We start from the raw sequence: 24,868 nt of genomic DNA on the forward strand, positions 1-24,868 counted from the left end.
TTACTTTCAGGGCATTTTATTTCCACATGAGCATAATTTGGCATGAAACACTCTCCCTTATTCAGCGTGGACACAATGGGCCAGATGGCCACCTCCTTGCTACAAGATGCAAGCCTGCTACCATTGAAGGTGCCATGTGCACATGCCAACACGAATACGAATCATTTCCCACTTCCTCCTGCTTTGCTTTATGCCATCTTCATCACAACTCTCTCTAAGAATGGATTCCGTTGCCACGACCAACAAGCGAGAGGCAGCAGCGATGGAGTCAGAACCATTGAAATTCAGTGTCATGTGTGTATCTGACAGCAGCTCTTTGGAAGTTGTTCTACCATACAACATTCAATACCCTGTCACAGCACACAGGAAAATGTTCAGGAAAAAAACCCAGCAAGGACTTACAGTTGTTCCAAGATAAGTTTTATTTTGGTTTGAGCACCAAACAATCCGTCAAGTAGATATCTTCTCGTTTCTCCATTTGTAGCAGGATATCAACTCATCTATGGCAGCCTGAGAAGAGTCAAGAAGAAAAAAAATCAATACAGTAAGGGAAGTACATAGAGCAGTGGCTTTCAGCCTTATTTCCCCACTTAAATACCACCTTAAGAAATGCCTTACAACCACAGAGAACCTGTGGCATAGGATGCTGTGTAGTTAGTAAGGGATCACTTAAGGTGGTATGTGACTGGGGATAAAAGGTTGAGAACCAATGACATAGTGAAACATGAGAGACTGCAGATACTGGAATCTGGAGCAACGCACAATCTACTGGAGGAACTCAGAGGGTCGAGCAGCATCTGTGAGAGAAAACAAATGGTCAACTCAAGACCAGACTACAGCACAAACTCAAGGTGACAGACCAGACTACAGCACAAACTCAAGGTGACAGACCAGACTACAGCACAAACTCAAGGTGACAGACCAGACTACAGCACAAACTCAAGGTGACAGACCAGACTACAGCACAAACTCAAGGTGACAGACCAGACTACAGCACAAACTCAAGGTGACAGATCAGACTACAGCACAAACTCAAGGTGACAGACCAGACTACAGCACAAACTCAAGGTTACAGACCCTCACAAGGTGAAGCACCAATCTGTCAGGTCTCACAAGGTTTTCCATATGAGGGTTAATTGACAAATAATTGATGAAGAAAGATGTAAAACATGAAACTTTACAGACACCGTGATTAAAGTAAAAACACAATGCTTCATAAAACAGTGGACTCTATATAGCAAAGATAGAGATACATAACCAGCGTTTTGAGCTTGAGCCCTTCATCAAGTTGTGAGGAAAATGTAGACAGCCGCCTGAATAAAATGATGAGGTGGGGGGTGGTGAGTCAGGGCAGGAGCACAGACAGGAGGTAATAGGTAGATAAGGGAGGGAGGGCACAACAGTAAATGGGGGAGGGGTGGGGGGAGAGCTGGAGGAAAGGAACCATCCAGTTGGAGAATGCCCAGATAGAATATTAGGTGTTGCTCCTCCAATTTAAAAGTGGCCTTGGTTTGGCGGTGCACAAGGCCATGGACAGAGATGTCAGCGCAGAGTGGGGTGTAGAATTGAAATAAATGCCTGGCCAATGGTAGATCCCCGTCATTGATGTGGACAGATCAAAGTTGCTTAGTGAAGAGATCTCCCAGTCTGCGACCAGTCTCTCCAATACAGAGAAGGCCATAACGGGAGCACCAGATGCATTAGACGACTCCCACAGATTCACAAGTGAAGGGTTGCTTCACTTGGAAGGACTGTTGGGTGCCCTGAATAGTGGTGAGGGAGGAGATGTGGGATTTCCTGTGGCCGCAGGGGAAGGTGCCAAGAAGGCCATTAGTGGGAAGGGATGAGTGGACAAGGATGTCATGGAGGGAGCAGTCCCTATGGAAGGAGGTGGGGCGGAGATGCGAAGATATGTCATGTTCCATGTGAAGGAAGAATGGATTGACGGGATCTCTAGCTTCAGTGCCACGCAACAGATCAAAAATCTGAATTATGGTTATTGCGTGGGTTTTACAGAAAAAAAAATCGAGCAACAAAATTAGAAGTTATGTGAACATTGAACAGCACAGTACAGGCCCTTCAGTCCACAATTCTGTGCCAACCTCTATAAACCCATTTAACAGTCTAAACCTTCCCTACCTCACACCCATAACCTTCTATTTTTCTTGAATCCATGTATCTGTTGAAGCATCTTTGAAAATGTCCCTATTGTACCAGCTCCCATCATCACCCTTGCCACCTATCAATATCTATATATCAAACTTTTCCCTTACGTCTCCTCTAAACTTTCCTCCCATCACCGTATACAAATATCTTCTGATATACATACACAAGCCATGACTAATATATATATATGAAAAAGGTTATAATTCACAATCCAAATACATTTTTAAAATGTAAAACGCCATGGCAAAAATGGCCCAACGTGGCTCACAAGTACACAAGATGATGAGCAGGTTGCTCAAGACTCTCCCCACCTCCCCACCCCCCCCCACCCCAAGGTGGGGCAAGAGGTTTAAAGTGAGAGGAAGTAGTTTTAAAGTGAATCCAAGAAGGAAGTTTCTTTTCAACTCTCAAATTATTGACATCTGAAACACGTTTCTAAAGAATGAGCTGGAAACAATAATAATTTCTACATTTCCAAGACGTTTAGTGGGTTAGAAGGCACCAAACAATATGGCCCTAACACCGTCAAATGGGATTGGTGCTTTGGAAAAAGGCTCAGAGGATTTGATGGGCCGAAGGGCTTACTTCTGTGCCTCACAGCTCTAGAATTCTAAGAAAGATGTAGTGCACTCAGAACCACAATAATTTTAACCACTTTTAACTAATGTCATGTACGCAAGAACAATGTTCAGATGCAATAATTTCATTGCATAGTTCATTGTATTTGTGCAGATGGATAAATGGATACAAGAAAAATAGAGGGTTATGGGTGTACGGTAAGGAAGGTTTCATTTGTGGAGTAGGTTTCTATCAGTTGACACGTCGTTGTGGGCCAAAGGGCCTGTACTGTGCTGTAATATTGTATGTAAAAAAATTTTTAAAAAACCAAAACAGCAGATGCTAAAATTGTAGAAGTAGAAAATAGATAAGACACTCTTAAATGCACAAAGAACAAAGTTAAGCTGAATTCCTGGAGGACTTTGGAATTCAGAAGAGGATGATCAAGAAGTGCAAGACATTTCCAGGAGATTAAACAAGAAAAAGGTTGATAAAAATCAACACATTTCTTAGTGTTATTGTGGACAGCACAGTTTGTGTCATGGTGAGACATTGATATTACAGTGACATGGGTTTGAATCCATCTGTAAGGAGTTTGTGCATTTTCCCAGTGTCTGCATAGATGTATGGTTCCAAAGATGTATGGTTAATCGATATATTTGGGCAGCATGGGGTCATGAGCCGGAAAGGCCTGCTGCCATGCGGTAATTAAAAATTAAAATTAAAAGGCAAACAAAAACAGATCAGCAGAGGGCAAATGGCATGCATTTCATCCACCTTCTCTAGAAATTGTGAAAATGGAGACTCTAGGGTGAATAGGGAATTTAAAATTAGCATTACAGCTTTGTACATTAAAAAAAATTAATGGGATTAAAAACTGACAAATCCCCGAATCAAATCAACATCCTGGAGTCAACGCAATCACACCTCAGTACCTGATAAGGCCGCTGAACCTGATGGGACTAAACACTCCTCTCTGCAATTGGATTCTTGACTTCCTGTCAGGATACCTCAAGCAGTCCAGATCGGTAGCAGCACTTCAAAGACCATCAACTGAACACGGCAACCCCCCAACCCCCAGGCTGCGTGCTAAGCCCACCGCTGTTCACTCTGCTGACCCACGACTGTGCAGCTCAACACAGCTCGAACCACATCATCAAGTTCGCCGACGACACAACCATGGTGGGACTTGTTAGTAAGAATGAGGAGTCTGCATAGAGTTGAGATGCAGTCGCTAACAGACTGGTGCAGAGCTAACAACCTGTATCTGAACATTAACGAGCAAAAGAGATGGTTGTTGACTTCAGGAGGGCCTGGGGGGACCACACTCCACTGACCAGTGACAGCTCGACCATTGGGGTCATCAAGAGTATCAAGTTCCTTGGAGTGCACTTGGCGGAGAATCTCACCTGGTCCCTTAACACCAGCTCCAGAGGCCCAGCAGCGCCTCTACTTCCTGCGAAGGCTGAGGAAAGTTCATCTCCCACCCTCCATCCTCACTACCTTCTACAGAGGATGTATCGAGAGCATCCTGTGCAACTGCATCACCGTTTGGTTTGGAAGCTGCACCACCTCAGACTGTAAGACCTTGCAGAAGATAGTGGAATCAGCAGAAAAGATCACTAGGGGCTCCCTTCCTATCGTGAAGGATATCAACAACACTCGATGCAGGTGAAAGCCAATAAACATTGTGAAGGACTCCACACACCCCTCACATAAACTGTTCTCCCTTCTGCCGTCTGGTAGGAGGTACCGTAGCAGTCAGGCCCTTACGTCCAGATTGGAAAGTTTTTTCCCATGAGCCAACAGGCTCCTGAATTCCCAGAACATATGTGGATGGTGTACTGTGGAATTTTACTGTATACGTCTCACATTTTACTATTTCAATGTGTTTAACTTCTATTCTAACATATCTATGTAAATATGCTCCATGGTCCTGGAGAAATGCTATTTGTCTTTACTGTGCGAGCATGGTATGAACAATAAATAAAGGAGCAATTACAGGGGTAGGATTTGCTTTCAATCTTTGAGGAGCCTTTAGGTTTTAGAAAATTCCCAAATGCAGCCCTGCTATTCAAAAAAAACACCGGAGTTAGTTTGAGATCAATTTATTTCTGCAGATACTGTCTGACAAATTTCAGTTTTAAAGAATTTCAGTTCAGTTTTCCAGTAGTTCACTTTTGTAGCCTGTTATCAATAAAAAGAAAAATACCAAGATTGTTAATCAGGATGCTGTTAAAATTAAATTGAATTTTTTTTTATTATCACATATACAGTGAAAAGCTTTTTTTGCATGCTATACAGGCGAGTCAATTTCTACTTACTGTATACATCTCATACAGTACTGAAAAGAACATTTAAAAAATCACTGCACAATTGCTGGAAGAAACAAATTTATTAAAAAGGAAACCATGCATGACAAGTATTTTTTGACTGGAACAAGCAGTGTAAATGATGTGGAACAGTAGTTCATATTTTCACATGTCCTTATGATGCTGGAGGTCAGTCATCCATTTCAGGGGTGGCCAACCTTTTAATTTAGACATACAGCAGGGTAACAGGCCATTTCAGCCCACGAGCATGTACCGGGGGTGTAGGTTAATTGGACGGCAAGGATTCGTGGGCCAAAATGGCCTGTTACCGTCCTGTATGTCTAAATTAAAAATTGAAAGGTTGGCTGCCCCATTCTCCCAGCAACCCCATCAATCCTCGTCCCTCACTTAATCTTCATATCATCTATTCTCTTGCACACTATTCAACTCCACCACAGCCCCACCCCTTCCTGATTCTACTGCCACTCACACACAGTAGCAGTGATTCATTGTTTCTAATTAACTTGTAAACTGCAAGGAAATTGGCTGTCTCACCTGGGAGAAAACTCTCACTGTCAAGGCAAGAACAGGAAAAGGAAATTTGGCATCTCCTCAATGTCTCTAATATTTATTTTCTTTGCAGAAACACCACAAAAAGTATCCAGTGCAGATGCATCACTGTTTGGTACAGAAATTGTTCGACTAAAGGCCACAGAAATTGCAGGGTTGTAAACACATCTTGGACAAACCAGCCTGCTCTCTACTGGTTTCATCTATTCTTCCCACTGCCTTGGGAAAGCAGCCAATATGTAGCCAATAAAGGACCCATTCCATCCTGGTCACATGCTCTTCTCCCCTCTCCAGTCACACAGAAGGTACAAGAGTCTGAAAACGTACTACCAGATTCAAGAACAGTTTATTACCTGCAGTCATCAGACTCATCAACCTCTCTCATATACAAGATGATCTTTTAATCTCAAAAATCTACCACAATGCAGCCCTTGCACCATTTGAACTGAACTTTTTCTCTGGTAATACTACACACACTTCTGGGTTTTTTTTTAAATGAACTGTTACATATATTAATGGTTTGATTTGCCTGGATAGACTGGCTGGAGTCTGTGGACTGGACAATATTCAAAGATTTAGCAGTGATGTGAATTAATATACAATATGGTTACTGACTTTATCAGAAAATACATGGATGAAGGTGTTCCTACCAAGACTAGCCTGATGCATCCTACACAAGCCACAAATGAACCAAGAGATTGGTAAACTGCTGAAGACAAGATCTGTGGCATTTAGGTCAGGAGATTCAGAACCATAGAGTCCAGGTACAACTTCCAGAAGGCCATAACCAATGCAGAAAAATTCCAGACCAAGCGAGAGTATCAGACAGATGTTTGACAGCTGTGGCAGGGATTCCACGCCATTATATCATACAAGGTGAAACAAAGCATTGTTTTTAACCATGATACAATGGCCTCGATGCCTTCTTTGCTTGGTTCGAAAGGGTTAGCGTAGGTGTAGCATAGTTAACCTAGAGGTTAGCACAACACTATTAGAGCGCCAGCAACCAGGTTCAAATCCACTGCTGTCTATAAAGAGTTTATATTTTCTCCCTGTGTATGTGTAGGTTTCCTCCGCATACAGAGGTTAATTGGTGGAATTGGGAGGCTGGGCTTGTGGATCAGGAGAGCCTGATACGGTGTCCAAATTTAAATTAAATGAACCATCCTTGCAAGCTCCCAACGACTCTGTGCTCCAAGTTTCTGAGGCTGACGTGAACAGAACCTTCAGGAGGGTGAATTCTGAGAAAGGTACCTAGCTCTGGCTGTGTCCTTAAAACTTGTGCAACCAACTGGCTGGAGTTCTCTCATTACAAGGTTTAGAGGTCTTCACCTGCTTCAATTATTCCAGTATCAAAGAACAAGGTTACCTACCTCAAAGACTATTGACCAGGAGCACCGATGTCTACTGTGATTGACATGTTGATTATGAGGCAGATAAATTCCAGTCTCTGGAAGGACCTAGGTCCATTTCGGTTTACATACAGGAGATGTCCGAAATTCTGGACTGCTCAGGATTTGGGTCACACTGGACTTTCAGATTTTCAGGCAGTAATTTTAAAATTCAAATTCAAGGAAGAAGAATGAAGAGATAAACAGGTAAATTTTGGTAGTTTATTCATTAGCAAATACAGCATGCTTCATTTATAAAGAAAAGAAAAATAAAGTCAATACATGTTGCCACTGGGCATCTGTGGCACTTCTGCATGCACACAAGAGCCTGCTAAATTTTAAAAGTTGGAGAGTTTTCAAAGAGTCCATGTTCTCAGGTGGTCTGGATTTATGGACCTACTGTATCAGATGCCGTCTCACTGGCTCTCAACTCTGCATTAGATCACCTACACCACAGGAACACCTACATCAGCTGTTCATGGACTACAGCTCAGCATTCAACACCATCATGCCAGCAAAACATAACCAAACTAAAGGATCTGGGACTCTATTCATCCCTCTGCAGCTGGATCCTTAACTTCTTCATCGGGAAACCCCAATCAGCATGAATCAACAACATCACCTCCCCCACGCTGAGCAGCAACACCCCAAGGCTGCACGCTCGGTCCACTGCTCTGTGCCCAGTTTGGCTCCAACTCAGTCTGAAAATTTGCTGACAACACCTCCATTGTTGGGCAAATAATTGGAAATAATCAGATGCAATACAGGATAGAGATAGAGAACCTGGATGGGTAGTGACAGAACAACAATCTTGCACTCAACATGAGGAGGATTATTGATTTTAGGAAGGAGAAGCCCAGGGACCACATATGCACCTATCTGCATTGATGGGACGGAGGTGGAGAGGAAATTCCTGAGAATCCACCTTTCAGAAGACCTCTCCTGGAAAAAGCACACTGAGACAACAGTGAAGAAGACACATCAATGCCTCCATTTTTCTAAAGAGTCTATTGAATATCACATTTCTACAGGTGCACAGTGAAATGTATAATGGCTGACTGCATAAGATTTCAGATTTATTATCAGAGTTTAAATATAACATTCAACCCTGAGATTCTTTTTTCTGTGGCCCAGGCAAAATTATCACTTATTAGTAGTTCCAAAAAAAAAGCATGATTTGGGAATTCCAATGGCCAGGAAGGCAGAAGGCGGCAGGAAACAGCAAACGTACAGTGAAATTCAGCTATAACGCGATTGTTTGGATCCATAAAATGTCACCGCTCGGGGTCACCATAAATCGGGGTTACTTACATATTTCTTTGGCTTGGCTTCGCGGACAAAGATTTATGGAGGGGTAATGTCCACATCAGCTGCAGGCTCGTTTGTGGCTGACAAGTCCGATGCGGGACAGGCAGACACGGTTGCAGCGGTTGCAAGGGAAAATTGGTTGGTTGGGGTTGGGTGTTGGGTTTTTCCTCCTTTGCCTTTTGTCAGTGAAGTGGGCTCTGCGGTCTTCTTCAAAGGAGGTTGCTGCCCGCCAAACTGTGAGGCGCCAAGATGCACGGTTTGAGGTGATATCACCCCACTGGCGGTGGTCAATGTGGTAGGCACCAAGAAATTTCTTTAGGCAGTCCTTGTCCCTCTTCTTTGGTGCACCTCTGTCACAGTGGCCAGTGAAGAGCTCGCCATATAACAGGATCTTGGGAAGGCGATGGTCCTCCATTCTGGAGATGTAACCTACCCAGCGCAGTTGGATCTTCAGCAGAGTGGATTCAATGCCGTCGGCCTCTGCCATCTCGAGTACTTCGATGTTAGGGATGAAGTCGCTCCAATGAATGTTGAGGATGGAGAGGAGACAACGCTGGTGGAAGCGTTCTAGGAGCCGTAGGTGATGCCGGTAGAGGACCCATGATTCGGAGCCGAACAGGAGTGTGGGTATGACAACGGCTCTGTATACGCTAATCTTTGTGAGGTTTTTCAGTTGGTTGTTTTTCCAGACTCTTTTGTGTAGTCTTCCAAAGGCGCTATTTGCCTTGGCGAGTCTGTTGTCTATCTCGTTGTCGATCCTTGCATCCAATGAAGTGGTACATCCGTGCTAGGTAAACTGGTTGACTGTTTTGAGTTTTGTGTGCCCGATGGAGATGTGGGGGGGGCTGGTAGTCATGGTGGGGAGCTGGCTGATGGAGGACCTCAGTTTTCTTCAGGCTGACTTCCAGGCCAAACATTTTGGCAGTTTCCGCAAAACAGGACGTCAAGCGCTGAAGAGCTGTCTCTGAATGAGCAACTAAAGCAGCATCGTCTGCAAAGAGTAGTTCACGGACAAGTTGCTCTTGTGTCTTGGTGTGAGCTTGCAGGCGCCTCAGATTGAAGAGACTGTCATCCGTGCCGTACCAGATGTAAACAGCGTCTTCGTTGTTGAGGTCTTTCATGGCTTGTTTCAGCATCATGCTGAAGAAGATTGAAAAGAGGGTTGGTGCAAGAACGCAGCCTTGCTTCACGCCATTGTTAAAGGATAAGGGTTCAGAGAGCTAATTGCTGTATCTGACCCGACCTTGTTGGTTTTCGTGCAGTTGGATAACCATGTTGAGGAACTTTGGGGGGCATCCAAGGCGCTTTAGTATTTGCCAAAGCCCTTTCCTGCTCACAGTGTCGAAGGCTTTGGTGAGGTCCTGTGGTACCTGTGGTACTAAGATATCTGTCTTATTAGTTGGTTTCCTTTCCTGTGGTTCCTTTTCAAAATATGACTTCTTACCATCATACACTTTAGACAATTTACTCTGAACACCAGACACTGTTGAGCCTTCTAATACCTCAATTCTGGCCCTGGTATTAGCAAAAGTTGCCTCCAACTCCAGCTGCTCCTTCTGTTCTTCTAGGATATGTTTATCCTTGAACAATTTTTGTCGTGCAAGAAGAGTGGCCATTTCTGCTTTAATCTTTTTATGTGTCGACACAGAACTTGAAATATGAGATACCCTGGAGATTGAATCAGAAGAACTTTGCTTCTCCTGTTTTCAACATTTGACACACTGTCAAATGATTGCATTCCTTCCTGCATGTCAGATGTGGACTTATTACTTGACTCTTTCTCCAGTTCAAATTGTACATCCTTTGTATCTTCATTCTCTTCATCACCATTTGGCGACACACCTTCAGCCATTTCCACATAGCTCTCTTCAAATTCAATCATTGTCTTCTGCAAAGGTTTTGCAGTGTCTTCCTTCCCACCAACTGAACCCCCCGCCTCTTAATCGCCAGCTTCAGTCTTGCAATGAGAACTCAAAAATGTTAACAGCACTTGTATCTTTGTTCAGTGGCCTCAGTTCTTCTCTGAGATCTGCAACCCTCATGTCTTCAAAGCATTGCTCCTCAACAGCCATGGCTTCTGTTGCCATTTTACTTGTCTTACTCCGCAGTCTGTCGAGTGTGCACAACACAAGCCAATTCAACAATCCCCAATGGGGATAGTGCCGGAGGATTGGCGCATTGCGCATGTGGTTCTGTTATTTAAAAAGGGTTCAAGGAGGAAGCCTGGCAACTATCGGCCTGTAAGTTTGACGTCTGTGCTAGGTAAATTAATGGAGAAAATTCTTAGAGATAGTACTTATAAACATCTGGATAGACAGGGTCTGATCAGGAGCACTCAACATGGATTTGTGGGAGGAAGGTCATGTTTGACCAATCTGATTGAATTTTTTGAAGAGGTGACTAGGAATGTGGATGAGGGTAGCGCAGTGGATGTTGTCTATATGGACTTCAATAAGGCCTTTGATAAGGTACCACATGGAAGGTTAGTTAAGAAGGTGCAGTCTTTAGGTATAAATTTTGAGATAGTCAAATGGATTGAACATTGGCTGAAAGGGAGAGGCCAGAGAGTGGTAGTGGATAATTGTCTGTCAGGATGGAGGCCGGTGACCAGTGGTGTGCCTCAAGGATCTGTATTGGGCCCATTGTTGTTCGTTATATACATTAATGATCTAGATGATGGGGTGGTAAATTGGATTAGTAAATATGCAGACGATACTAAGATAGGTGGAATAGTGGATAACGAAGAAGGTTTTCAAGGATTGCAGAGGGATTTGGGCTGCTTAGAAAAGTAGGCTGAAAAATGGCAGATGGAATTTAATGCTGATAAGTGTGAGGTGCTTCATTTTGGTAAGAAGAATCAGAACAGGACATACGTGGTAAATGGGAGAGCATTGATGAATACAGAAGAGGAGAAAGATTTAGGAGTAACGGTACATCATTCCCTGAAGGTAGAAACTCACGTGAATAGGGTGGTGAAGAAGGCTTTTAGTATGCTGGCCTTTATCAATCATTCCATGGAATATAGGAGTTGGGAGGTGATGTTGAGATTGTATAAGACATTGGTGCGGCCTAATTTGGAATTCTGTGTGCAGTTCTGGTCGCCTAATTATAGGAAGGATATAAACAGAGTGGAGAGAGTGCAGAGAAGGTTTACCAGAATGTTACCTGGGTTTAAGCATCTAGAGTATAGGGAGAGATTGGACAGATTAGGTCTTTATTCTTTGGAGCGTAGAAGGTTGAGAGGGGATTTGATAGAAGTATTTAAGATTATGAAAGGGATAGACAGAGTGGATGTGGATAGACTATTTCCGTTAAGAGGAGGAAAGATTAAAACAAGAGGACATGAGTTAAGAATTAAAGGGCAGAGGTTTAGAGGTAACATGAGGGGGAACTTCTTTACTCAGAGAGTGGTAGACGTGTGGAATGAGCTTCCGGGATAAATAGTGGCGGCGGAGTCAATTGTATTATTTAAGAAAAGGTTGGACAGGTATATGGATAAGAAGAAGATGGAGGGTGATGGGCATTGTGCAGGGAGGTGGGACTAGAAAGGGGTGTTTGGTTCGGTGCGGACTAGAAGGGCCTAATGGCCTGTTTCCGTGCTGTAATTGTTATGTTATGTTATGTTATGACTAGTGGCAGCAAAATCCAAACTGTGTCAAATTTGCCACAAATACACAGGAGTCCACAGTCGTAAGCCTACTGCTTCTGATGGCTGTAATCTGCTGCTATTAACAAATGAGTTTCCAACGCAGCATCCATCAATAATATTGCTGATTTTCAAGAAATGGCTTCACCAACATGTCTATAGGACACTTTGCTGAAAGATTAGAAGCTCTAGATCTTTCTCTGGCCGACACACATGGCTAATGGATGTGGATTACAAGCAGCCCCAAACTCTGGATTTCCAAGATGGTCGGCATATTATTTTCAATATCAATCCAAAACACAGAGGGATTATGTTCTGATTAAGGGATAGTCAACGTAGGTTCTGTTTAACCAATTCAATGAGGTTACTAGGAAAGTTGATGAAGTAAAGGCTGTGGATGTTGTCTACGTCGACTTTAGTAAGGCCTTTGTCAAGGTCTCACATATGAGGTCAGTCAGAAAGGATCAGACATGAGGTATTCCTGGTGAAGTAGTGAACTGGATTCTAAAATGGTTGGAAGGGAGAAGCCAGAGGTAGTACTGGATGATCTGTTCTCAGACTGGAAGCCTGCGATTTGTGGTGTGCCTCAGGGATCAGTGCTAGGTCCATTGCTGTTTGTCATCTATTATCAGTGATCTGGATGATAACGTGGTAAAATGGCTCAGCAAGTTTGCAGATGACACCGAGATTGGAGACGTAGACAGTGAAGAAGGTTTTCAAAACTTACAGAGGGATCTGGACCAGCTGGAAAAATAGGCTGAAAATTGGCAGATGGAATTTAATGCAGACAAGTGTGAGGTGTGGCATTTTAGAAGGACAAATCAAGAAAGGACAAACACAGTCAATGGTCGGGCACCGAGGAGTGTTGTAGACAGAGGGATCTGGGAATACATGTACACAATTCCCTGAAAGTAATCTCAAAAGTGAATAGGGTGGTGAGAGCTTTTGGCATATTGCCCTTCATAAATCAAAGTATTGACTATAGGAGTTGGCATTTTATGATAAAGATGTAAAGACATTGATGAGGCCAAGTTTGGAGCATTGTGTGCAGTTTTGGTCACCTAACTACAGGAAAGATATCAATAAGATAGAAAGAGTGCAGAGAAAAATTTCTAGGATGTTGCTAGGACTACAGGAACTGAGTTACAGGGTAAGGTTAAACAGGTTAGGATTTTATTCCCTGGAGCGTGGAAGAATGAGGGGAGATTTGATCGAGGTATTTACATTATGAGGGGTATAGACAAAATAAATGAAGGTAGGCTTTTTCCACTGACGGTAGGCTAGATACAAACCAGAGGACATGGGTTAAGGGGAAAAATTTAGGGGGAACGTGAGGGATAACTTCTTCACTCAGAGAGTGGTGGGAGGTTGAACAAGCTGAATGTGAGCTCAATTTTAACATTTAAGAAGAATTTGGATAGGTACTTGGATGGGAGTGGTATGAAGGGCTATGGGCTGGGTGCAGGTCAGGAGGACTAGGCAAAACTATGGTTTGGCACAGACTAGAAGGGCCGAAGGTGCCTGTTTCGGTGCTGTAATATTCTTTGGAAGAGAGAGACAGAACTAGAGGGAAGGAGATAGGGAAGAAGAAGATAGGATCTTCTTAGCAGAAACCAAAGAAGTCAATGTTAATGCCATCTGGTAGAGGGTGCCCAGACAAATGATGAGGTGTTGTTGCTCCAGTTTGCTGGTGATCTCAGTCTGGCAGAGCATGAGACCACAAACATATCAGCAAGGGAATGAGATGGGGTATTGAAATGGATGGTCACCAGGAGATCCACACTATTGTGGCAGACAGGGCCGAGGTGCTCATCAAAGCAATTTCCCACTCTGCAGCCGGTCTCTCTGATGCAGAGGAGACCACAACAGGAGCACCAGATCTAGTAGAGTCGTAATCCAGTCAGGGCAGATTTCCTGAACCATTCTCTATTGTTTATTTTCCTTGGTAATCTGGCACTTTAAATTGAGGAAGAACATCAGAATGTGCTTACCCCTCCCCTCCTGAAGTACAATTGTACTCTTGCAGCTGTGGCCATTGCACTGTGAGGTACCTCTGCTGTTTCTTTGCAGGTAGACCCTCAGGATTGAATGCAACGAAAGAGAGATATTTTAGATATGCACATGAGAGCCCACTGATATACTGCTGGGGGTTGGTTGGCGGAGGAATGGAAGGTCTAGGCAATCCAGGAGTGTTTTCTTGCAGCCACAAATCCCTTCTGTTTCCTTGGAATTGAGGGGAGCAACTAACACTTGCAAGTGATGGGTGGGGATGATTTCTCTCTCAAAACCATGGTGCACCTCCGAAACCAGAATTAGTTCCCAAGATGATCCATGAATGTTAATAAGTGGTAGATTAGTTTATTATCATCTGACTGTACATAAACAAGCTGACGAGACAATGCTTCTTTTGGACCACGGTGCATACATGTCAATACACAGCTCATAATAGTCACGTGTATATATAAAGATATAATTTAACATAAATATATATAAGTAATGTGGGATGATTTACTCAGTTACAGGATACTGTTCATCAATCCACAGTCGGCGGGAAGAAGCTATTTCCCAGCCTGGCAGTCTTGATTTTGATGGTCCTGTATCTCCTTCCTCATGGTAGGAGATGGAAAAGATCCTCAATAATTCCTTGAGCCTCATTTAAACAATGCTCAAAGTGAATGTCGTCAATCGAGGTAAAGGTGACCCCAGTGACCTTCTCGGCTGTTATGATAATTCTCTGTATTGACCTCTGATGTGATGCTTTGCATCTACTATGCCACACAATGATGGAGCCAGGCAGGATTAGCTTCTCTCTTGCCCTGATCTGGGAATTGTCGTCAGAGATGTCTTACTGTAATTTCATTTGTTGGGTGGATTCATTTGTTGTCTTGCGAAGAGAGTCCACACAGGCTTTGGGCTGCTGGCGACTGCAGTCAAAAGACTCACATCAGGTTGCAGACTGACGGAGACTAGCTCAAGACTGACTGAAGGGATAACCAGTGTCAGAACCAGGATGCGAGGGAGTGCCAAGGGCAGCAAGAGCTTCCTGATCACATTGGGGGCTTGGATTGGAGCTTGGGTTGCTGAGGGTTTGGACTGAAGTCTGTGTGGCTGCGGGAATGCTAGAGACACCGTGTATCTGAGAGGACTCCCTTGCTTCTCTCTCTCTGACTGTAAGGAATGTCGGGCAATTTCTGCTGATGGTGAATAATGCAATTTCATGTAATATTAGATCCATTTTATTACATGACAATAAAAGAATCTTGAAAACAGTAAGCAAAACCCCCAGCTTTGGAATGAAGGAGTAGTTACGTGGCCAAATAGTCCTTGTTGCAGACCTCCACATAAATCACGGCGCTATAGCTCATTAGGGTCAGGACGTATCGCTTCTTTACTGATAAATGATTCATTGAAGGAGCAGCGTTGATTCGTCTGTCACCTCTTTCATGTTTATTTCTTTTTCAAAGATGCATGAGCTATTAACAGCAGGAGCTGCTAATATGACAGTAAGCAGAGTGTTGGCAGATTTATTTATTTATGAAACACAAGTTATCGTATTCTGCTTTCCCTGATATCTGGGCCGTGTGGTCGTGATCATTATGCCTTGACACCAGGGAGCAGGGTTCATTCCTGACCACAGGTGTTGCCTGCATGCATGTCCTCCCTTAACTGCGTGTGTTTTCCGAGACTGCTCTAGTTTCCATCCCTGTCCAAAGCCGTGCTGATGGATAGGGCTCAAAAATTAAGAGCAGGAGTGGGCCATCTGTCCCATCGAGCTTGCTCTGCCATTCAATGACAGTGGCAGATCTAGCAGTGGGCTCAGCTCTACTGTTCCCCATGACCTTTAATCCCCTATAATTCAAAAATCTGTCTATCTGCATCTTTCAATGAGGCTGCCTTGTACAGAAAATTCCAGAAATTCAAGACTTTTGAGGAGAAAGCTGTTCTCCCTCATCGGTCTACTCAGAATTTTGAGGCTATGTCCCTTAGTTCTTGTCTCACCTGCCATGTGCAAACAACCTCCCTGGTTCTTTTTAATATTTTCTTTCATACTTTTATGTTTCTATTAGATCCCCCCCACCCCCACCCCCACCAAATCCTTCTAAACCAATGAGTACGGTCTCAGGCTCCTCAACTTTCTCTCATAAGCTAACTTCTCATTTCCAGAATCACCCTGTTGAGCCTCCTTAGTGCTTCCTCAAGTAAGACCAGAACGGCAGGCAGTACTCCATGTGCAATCTCACCAGTACCCTGTATAGTTGCAGAAGAATCTCCCCGCTCTTAACTTCAGACCCTCAAGGAATGAATCTTTAGCAGGTTAACTGGTCACTATAAATTGTCTCCTTGCAGGAGAAGAACCTTCGGCAGATGTACAAGCTGAGGGAGCTGGCCACGCTGGAAGAGAGTGCACTGTCAACGGTGCGCAGCCTGGCCATGCTGCACCTGAACAACCCGCTGTTCTGCGACGACCGCCTTCAATGGCTGCTGCAGACCAGCCCGGCTCTCAGCATCCATATAACCTTATAACCACTTACAGCACAGAACAGGCCAGTTCGGCCCTACTAGTCCATGCCGTAGCAAATCCCCACCCTCCTAGTCCCACTGACCAACACCCGGTCCATACCCCTCTAGTCCCCTCCTAACCATGTAACGATCCAGTCTTTCCTTAAATGTAACCAATGATCCCGCCTCTGACTGCCGGAGGCTCATTCCACATCCCTACCACCCTTTGCGAAAAGAAATTTCCCCTCATGTTCCCCTTATAATTTTCCCGCTTCAATCTTATACCATGCCCTCTAGTTTCAATCTCCCCCACTCTTAATTGAAAAAACCTATCCACATTTACTCTGTCTGTCCCTTTTAAAATCTTAAACACCTCTATCAAGTCCCCTCTCAATCTTCTACGCTCCAGAGAAAAAAGCCCCAGTCTGCACAACCTTTCCCTGTAACTTAGACCCTGAAATCCTGTCAACATTCTCGTGAACCTTCTCTGCACTCTCTCCATTTTGTTTATATCTTTCCTATAATTTGGTGACCAAAACTGTACACAGTACTCCAAATTTGGCCTCACCAATCCAATCGACAAGCAGCCACCGGTGTGTGTGTGTGTCTCCAGCTGACAAAATGGGCAGCCAGCTGCACTCCACCACTTGCTTGCATGGCCACAAGCCCCTGATCTGGGAGCAGTTCACTGCAGCAGGTGTTGGGCAAGGAGCCCGATGCCCCCACTCCTGTCTGGGAGCCCGAAACCCAAATCCAATGAGTCATCGCGTTCTATCCGGATTTGCATTAAATCAGGGGACATAAAATTGGGGTTTCACTGTACCCAGATCCATCACATGCTCTGAACTCCCATCCTTTCAAGGCCTCTCGTGAGCCCACTGTCACAAGGCAGTCAGCATCATAAGGGAACTCCATCACCCTGGTCACAACCTCTTCTCACTGCTACTTTTGGGCTGAAGGTACAGAAGCCTGAAGACCAGCTCCTCTCGCTCAAGAACAGTTCCTCTCTAACAGCTATTCAAATCTTGACCACAATCAGTGAAGATTGGGAAGAACTTCTCCTCCACGATCTCCATCAGTACCGGAGCACCACAGGGCTGCGCTCTTAGGTCCCTGCTCTACTCACTTTACACCTACAACTGTGTGGCTCAGTACGACTTTCACATCATCTACAAGTTTGCCAACGATACCACGGAAGTGGGTTGTATAAAGAAAGGTGAAGAGTCAGTATACAGGACGCTTGGCTGAATGGTGCTCCATCAACAACCTTGCACTCAATATCACCAAAATTAAAAAGCTGATTGTTGATTTCACGAAAGCCAGTGATCATTTGGAGATCAGAGGTGGAGAGGGTGAGCAAACTTAGGTTCTTGGAAGTCACTATCCCAGAGGGTCTTACCTGGACTCAACACACCAACGGCATCGTAAAGAAAGCACATCAGTGCCTCAACTTCCTCAGGAGTTTGCGGAGGTTTGGTATGACACCAGAAACCCTGGCAAATTTCTATAGAGGTGTGGTGGAAAGTGTACTGACAGGCAGTATCACTGTCTGGTATGGGAACACCAATACCCCTGAGCGTTAAGCCCATCAAAAGGTAGTGGGCACAGCTCAATCACAGGCAAAACCCTCCCCACTACTGAATACATCTGCAGGGAACGTTGCCAATGAAGGGTAGCAGCAGTTATCAAGGACTCACACCACCCAGCACATGCTCTGTTCTTGCTGCTGCCATCAGGAAAGAGGTGTAGGTGCCACAAGACTCGCACCACCAGGTTCAGGAACAGTTGCTCCCCTCCACCGTCAGACTCCCCAACGACAAAATCAGAGACTCATTTAAGGTCTCTTACTTGTGCACTTTATTGATTTTTTGTTCTCTCTGTATTGCAGTTTGTTTACATTTGCACTATGTACAGTATATTTTTTGCACTACCAATTAGCGGTAATTCTGCCTCACCTGTAGGAAAAAGGAATCTCAAGGCACTTTCAGATGGCCAAAATACCCCAATGTAAAGCCGCATACTCTACCCCTATACGGCTGTCGGGAGGACACCTGAAAGAGCAGGAAGCGTCTCCAAGGCGAACTTTGTAACCCTTCTCCCGGAGGGAATCGCTGGAGCATTCAGGTCCCCCCAGGCACCTAAATGCAGCCACCTGAAAGCAGCTGCTCAGGGGATGACAATCAGCTGGTGAGCACCTGACCACCCCCCTCCCCAATGTCCCTGCCCTGCGGGACATCAGGGCTGGGGCGTCCTGCACCTGCTGTCCCTGCCCTGACTTCCCACACTGGCTGCCCCTGCCCCGACGTCCTGAAGGGACAGGAGCCAGAGTGCGCTCCAAGGCGCCTCTCCTGTCCTTTCAAGTGGACAATGCAGCGCTTTCAGGGCTGCCACCTGAACGACCATTCCACAGGTTTGCATCCACTTCTGCAGGCGCATTCTTGGCAGAGAATCCACCTGAAAGTGGCTACTGGGTTGTATGTGATGTCACCTATGCACTCTGACAATAAATCTGAAAATCTCTTGAACCTCCCCTTGCGACACCAATCATGGACAGCTCCGACGCACCAAAAGGACTACTGCAAAGTCACTTTTTTTTTTGCTGTTGAATAACTGAACTTTACCCAGTTTTTGCATTTATTATGTCTTTTTCTATTTTATATTTTCACAAATTACCTGTTTGGCTGAAGCAAGAATTTCAGTGCATGTGCACATTCTACATACAATGTGTATGACAATAAACTCATCTCCAAGTCTTTTCACTGCATCTCAGTACATCACCATAATAAACTCAATGGAGGTCAAGATCAAATCCTGTTGCAGGGGGCAAGGGATAAGATTTCTGGATCATTGGGATCTCTTCTGGGGAAGGTTGGACCTGTACAAGAGGGACGGACTCCACTTGAACTGGAGGGGGACCAATGTGCTGGCAAGTAGATTTGCTAGAGCTGTGGGGAAGGTTTAAACTAGTTTGGCAGGGGGGTGGGGAACAGAGGGTGAGAGCAGTGTCCAGGGAGTATGGCCACCTAGCTAGGAATAAAAAAGATAAGAAAGGTAGGATGGAGATTAGGGTAGAAGGTAAAAAAGAGAATATATGTGAGGGTCATTCTCTGAGATGCATATATTTTAATGCAAGAAGCATAGTGAACAAGGTAGATGAGCTGAGAGCATGGATAGATACTTAGGGTCACGATATTGTGGCAATTAGTGAGACCTGGCTACAGGAGGGGCAAGACTGGCAACTTAATGTTCCGGGATACATTTGTTTTAGATGTGATAGATTAGGGGGTAAAAAAGGAGGAGGAGTTGCTCTGCTTGTTAGGGAGGATGGTATGGTGGCAGGATGGTATGGAGGGATCGACCAGTGAGGCTGTTTGGCTGGAATTGAGGAGTGGAGGAGGCAAGAGAGTGCTAATAGGGGTGTATTACAGACCACCAAATGAGCCAAGGGAATTAGAGGAACAAATTTGTAGGGAGATAACGTATATGTGTGAAAATCATAGGGTAGTGATCATGGGAGATTTTAACTTCCCACACATTGATTGGGATACCCATACGGTTAGAGGGCTGGATGGGCTGGAGTTCGTTAAATGTGTTCAGGATTGTTTTCTAAATCAGTTAGTAGAAGAACCGACTCGGGATGGTGTAATACTGGATCTCCTGTTAGGGAACGAGCTAGGTCAGGTAGCGGACATTAATGTTGGAGAACCAATTGGGTCTAGTGATCATAATTCTGTTAGTTTTAGGGTAGTTTTAAGGAAGAGCAAGGAGAGGCCTAAAGTTGAGGTTCTGGATTGGAAAAGAGCAAATTTCGAAGGAATAAGAAGGGATTTGGGGAGTATTGAGTGGGACAGGATATTTTCAGGTAAGCATGTTAATGAAAAATGGAGGATATTCAAAAAAGAAATTTTGAGAGTACAGAGTAGTTATGTCCCAGTCTGGATCAAAGGAAAGGCTGGAAGTCATAGGGAGGCTTGGTTTTCGAGGAATATTGGAAATTTGGTTAGGAGAAAAAGGGAGGTGTACAAGAGGTATAAAGAGCAGGGAGCTGAGAAGTTGAAGGAGGACTACAAGGAGTGTAGAAGGAATCTTAAGAAAGAAATTAGAAAGGCCAAAAAAAGGCATGAAGAGGCTTTGGCTGACAGAGTAAAAATAAATCCAAAGGGTTTCTATAGGTACATTAAAAGTAAAAGATTAGTGAGAGATAAAATTGGACCCCTTGTAGATAGCGAGGGTAGGCTGAGTGAGAAGTCTGAGGAAATGGGGGAAATTTTGAATGATTTCTTTGCCTCAGTATTCACTAGGGAAAAAAATGTTGAACCAGTTGAAGTAAAGAAAAATAGTGGGGAGGTCATGAAGCATATAAGGATAACCGAGGAGGTAGTGATGGCTGTGTTAAAAAAGATAAAGGTGGATAAATCTCCCGGACCGGACAAAATATTCCCTAGGACACTCGGGGAGGCTAGTGGACAGTTAGTGGGGCCATTGACAGAGATATTTAGGATGTCACTGGCCACGGGGGTGGTACCAAAGGATTGGAGGGTGGCGCATGTGGTTCCTCTGTTTAAGAAAGGGTCCAAATGCAAACCTGGGAATTAAGTCTGACGTCTGTGGTGGGCAAGTTGATGGAAAGTGTTCTGAGGGATGCTATTTACAAATTTTTGGAGGTACACAGATTGATAGGGAGAAATCAGCATGGTTTTGTCAGGGGTAGATCATGCTTGACAAACCTGATTGAGTTCTTCGAGGGGGTTACAAAAAAGGTTGATGAAGGGAAAGCTGTGGATGTTGTCTATTTGGACTTTAGTAAAGCTTTTGACAAAGTTCCCCACAGGAGGTTAGGAAAAAAGGTGGAGGCATTAGGTATAAATAAGGAGGTAGTGAAATGGATTCAGCAGTGGTTGGATAGAAGGTGTCAGAGAGTAGTGGTAGAAAATTGTTTGTCCAATTGGAGGCCGGTGACTAGTGGAGTTCCTCAGGGTTCGGTCCTACGTCCATTATTATTTGTTATATATATTAACGATCTGGATGTAGGGGTGGAGAATTGGATAAGCAAGTTTGCGGATGACACAAAGATTGGTGGTATTGTGGACAGTGAGGTAGATTACCGTAGATTAAAAGGTGATTTAGGAAGGCTGGAGGTGTGGGCTGAGAAATGGCTGATGGAATTTAATACAGATAAATGTGAGGTGCTACATTTTGGAAAGGCAAATTTAAATAGGTCATATACATTGAATGGTAGACAATTGAGGAGTGCAGAGCAACAAAGGGATTTAGGAGTTATGGTAAATATACCCTCAAGGCTGATGCTCAGGTAGATGGTGTGGTGAAGAAGGCATTTGGAATGTTGGCCTTCATAAATCGGAGTATTGAATTCAAGAGTAGGGAGGTTATGATGAAATTGTACAAGGCATTGGTGAGGCCAAATTTGGAGTACTGTGTACAGTTTTGGTCACCAAATTATAGGAAAGATATAAACAAAATAGAGAGAGTGCAGAGAAGGTTCACGAGAATGTTGACAGGATTTCAGGGTCTGAGTTACAGGGAAAGGTTGTGCAGACTGGGGCTTTTTTCTCTGGAGCGTAGAAGATTGAGAGGGGACTTGATAGAGGTGTTTAAGATTTTAAAAGGGACAGACAGAGTAAATGTGGATAGGCTTTTTCAATTAAGAAAGGGGGAGATTCAAACTAGAGGACATGGTTTAAAATTGAAGGGGGAAAATTATAAGGGGAACATGAGGGGAAATTTCTTTATGCAGAGGGTGGTGGGGATGTGGAATGAGCTTCCGGCAGACGTGATCGAGGCGGGATCATTGGTTACATTTAAGGAAAGACTGGATCATTACATGGATAGGAGGGGACTAGAGGGGTATGGACCGGGTGCTGGTCAGTGGGACTAGGAGGGTGGGGATTTGCTACAGCATGGACTAGTAGGGCCGAACTGGCCTGTTCTGTGCTGTAATGTGGTTATATGGTTATATGGTGTTTGTTGCTCCAGCAGCCCCTTCCATGTCACTGAGTCTGAGACAGCCAACATCATCAATCACACCCGCTCACAACCTCTTCTTCCTGATACCTTCAGACGAAAGGCACAAAAGCCTGCAGTTCAGGACCTCCAGATTCAGAATGTACTGCACATGACAATAAACATCTCAATGTTAATGAAATGCAACACATACAAATTGAAGCCCTTGCAGTTTGGAGATCATAAACCAATTTATACTGGCTAACAAAGAGAAGACAGACCAAGTACTAGATATCAAATCAGTGATGATACAAACCTAGCCAGGCAGGGGAAAAGCAAAGGAAATACAAGTTTTGAATTTATTTATCATAAAATACCTGGTACAATGGGAAGGGTTCTTCTGTGACCAACCAAAAGGTCATCTCAAACATTCCTACAGCTGTGCATTAAGCACAATCTGTGGAGTATAGTTTACAATGAACAAGTGGATCAATTAGTGTGAAACACAAAAGTCTTCTGTACTAAAAATGCAGAAATGCTGGAGGATTTAATCCACAGGATTTAAGGTATAACCACTTTACGAATACTCGGATTACAAAAATTTGCTTATATGAAGAAAGCCATGTTCACTTTTGAATGCGTTTTGAATGTTTTTGCTTTTTAATAAAATATCCTCCAATAGTAGTGAATGGGTCTTCGCTTTATACCATTTCAGTTTACAAAATGGTCTAGTTTCATAAAGCAGGGTTTACCCATATAACCAACATTTTGGGTCGGAGCCATTCCTCAAAGTACGAGTAAAAAGCACCAAGCAAGGGCAACATGAGAGTACTGTTATGGGGTTCATTCAGGAGCCCAATGGCCTTTTGGTGCGGATTTTCACACTCTTGAGCCTTATATCCCTGGTCAGAGGAGGAGAGAAGAGAGGGTTTCCGGGACTGTTCTGTATGTTGGCTGCCTTTCCAAGGCAGCAGCAGATGTAGATGGAGTCCATGGAAGGGAGGGAGGTTTTGGTAATGTTCTGAGCTGCATTCACTTTATGATGAATCTTCTTCAGATCTTGAGCAGAGCAGCTTCTGCCCCACACTATGATGCATCCAGCAAATAGGCATTCATCACTGCACCTGAAGAAGCAATTGAGGAATAAGGAGGACATACCAACCTTCCCTAGTCTACTAGTTAGAAGAGTGGTAAAGTATGTGGCAAATTAAATATAATTTGGAGAAAAGCACTGAAAGTCAGAAATTTATTTTAAATTACGAGAAACTGGGTAAAGAAGGTATCCAGAGAAACCAGGGCATCCTGTTACATTAAAATTCCTAGTATCCGGCACCTATGGGGAATTGGTAGATTCCTGAATTTTCCAGTTGCTTGAGTTTGCGCATTGCATGATTGGTGAACTTATGGCGAGGCATGTCAATTTTGAACTTTGTATTTTTTTACCTATTTATTTTCTGTGATTTTTTTTGCCTGTTGCTTGAATTCCAAATAACAGAGGTTTTACTGTACATGGTTTCTGACAGTGTTACTAAGCAGATTAATTAGGAATTCAAATGGTATCGTGGCCTCTGCTCACAAAGAATTGATGTAGAAAGGTAAAGGTGTCTTCCTGTAGTGACCATGGTGAAACCTCAGATGGACCTGTTCTCCTTACCAAAGTATGTGGTGATACACCACTAGCCGACAGGGGCGACCTGTGTACCTGCAGGAAGAGCACTGGAGGACAAGGCAACACCTGGCCGACTATCAATCAGCCAACCTGAATGGACCAAGTCCCACCCGGTCGGCTGCCAATCACCCTCGAGATATAAGTTACATCCGGCCCCTCGAGATCAGTCTTGGAGCCAGCACAGCTACTCTCATAGCCAGCTCTGTGGAAGTCTGTGTAAGCCTGTTGAATAGACTATGTTTTGTGTCAGAAATTTGCCTACATTTTGCTCGTACCTTGATGAAAGGCTCAAGCCCAGAGACCAGATTGAACAGAGAAGAGGCAACATAATTTTAGTATTTTGGGGTTCACTCAGAAGTCAGATAATGGCAGGAACAAAACCATTATTGAATCTGCATTTGACATTTTTAAAAGTTGAGAAGCTGCTTGCTCCAGCTGTGAAGTCAAGAACTTGAGGTGAATAGTCTCAGGATATTTAGAATATCCAGAATAGAGTAATTTATTTACTTGTAGGATTACAAATTTTTGAAGATTGTGGACCCTTGGTCGTTAAAAAATATTCAACCACCAACATCTGCAGAATTTCAGAGTGTTGGAGAAAGTGCTCCAGCAATTTGGTGCATTAACTACAGTCACAGCGAATGTAGAATTTCTTGTTTCACCCCCTTTTTCAATTGCTGAGCAGATTGGAGGTGCTAGATGGTCTGATGTTGCCCTGCTTCACACGTAGTGGGCAAATGGCAGAGAGCCAGATAGCAAATGATTGAGTTCAATTTGTTGACACATG

General features: G+C 44.0%; 1 long non-coding RNA gene across 1 annotated transcript in view; it reads right to left on the minus strand.

Moving 5' to 3' along the window:
• Positions 1-398: 398 nt before the first annotated feature.
• Positions 399-24,868, minus strand: part of LOC138735572 (uncharacterized) — a 135,150-nt gene continuing 110,680 nt past the window's right edge. Inside the window, exon 2 of the long non-coding RNA XR_011339783.1 lies at positions 399-510. This is a non-coding gene — a long non-coding RNA (uncharacterized lncRNA). The remainder of the gene's footprint in view (positions 511-24,868) is intronic.

This window comes from Narcine bancroftii, chromosome 6 (genome assembly GCF_036971445.1).
Source record: "Narcine bancroftii isolate sNarBan1 chromosome 6, sNarBan1.hap1, whole genome shotgun sequence".
NCBI lineage: Eukaryota > Metazoa > Chordata > Chondrichthyes > Torpediniformes > Narcinidae > Narcine > Narcine bancroftii.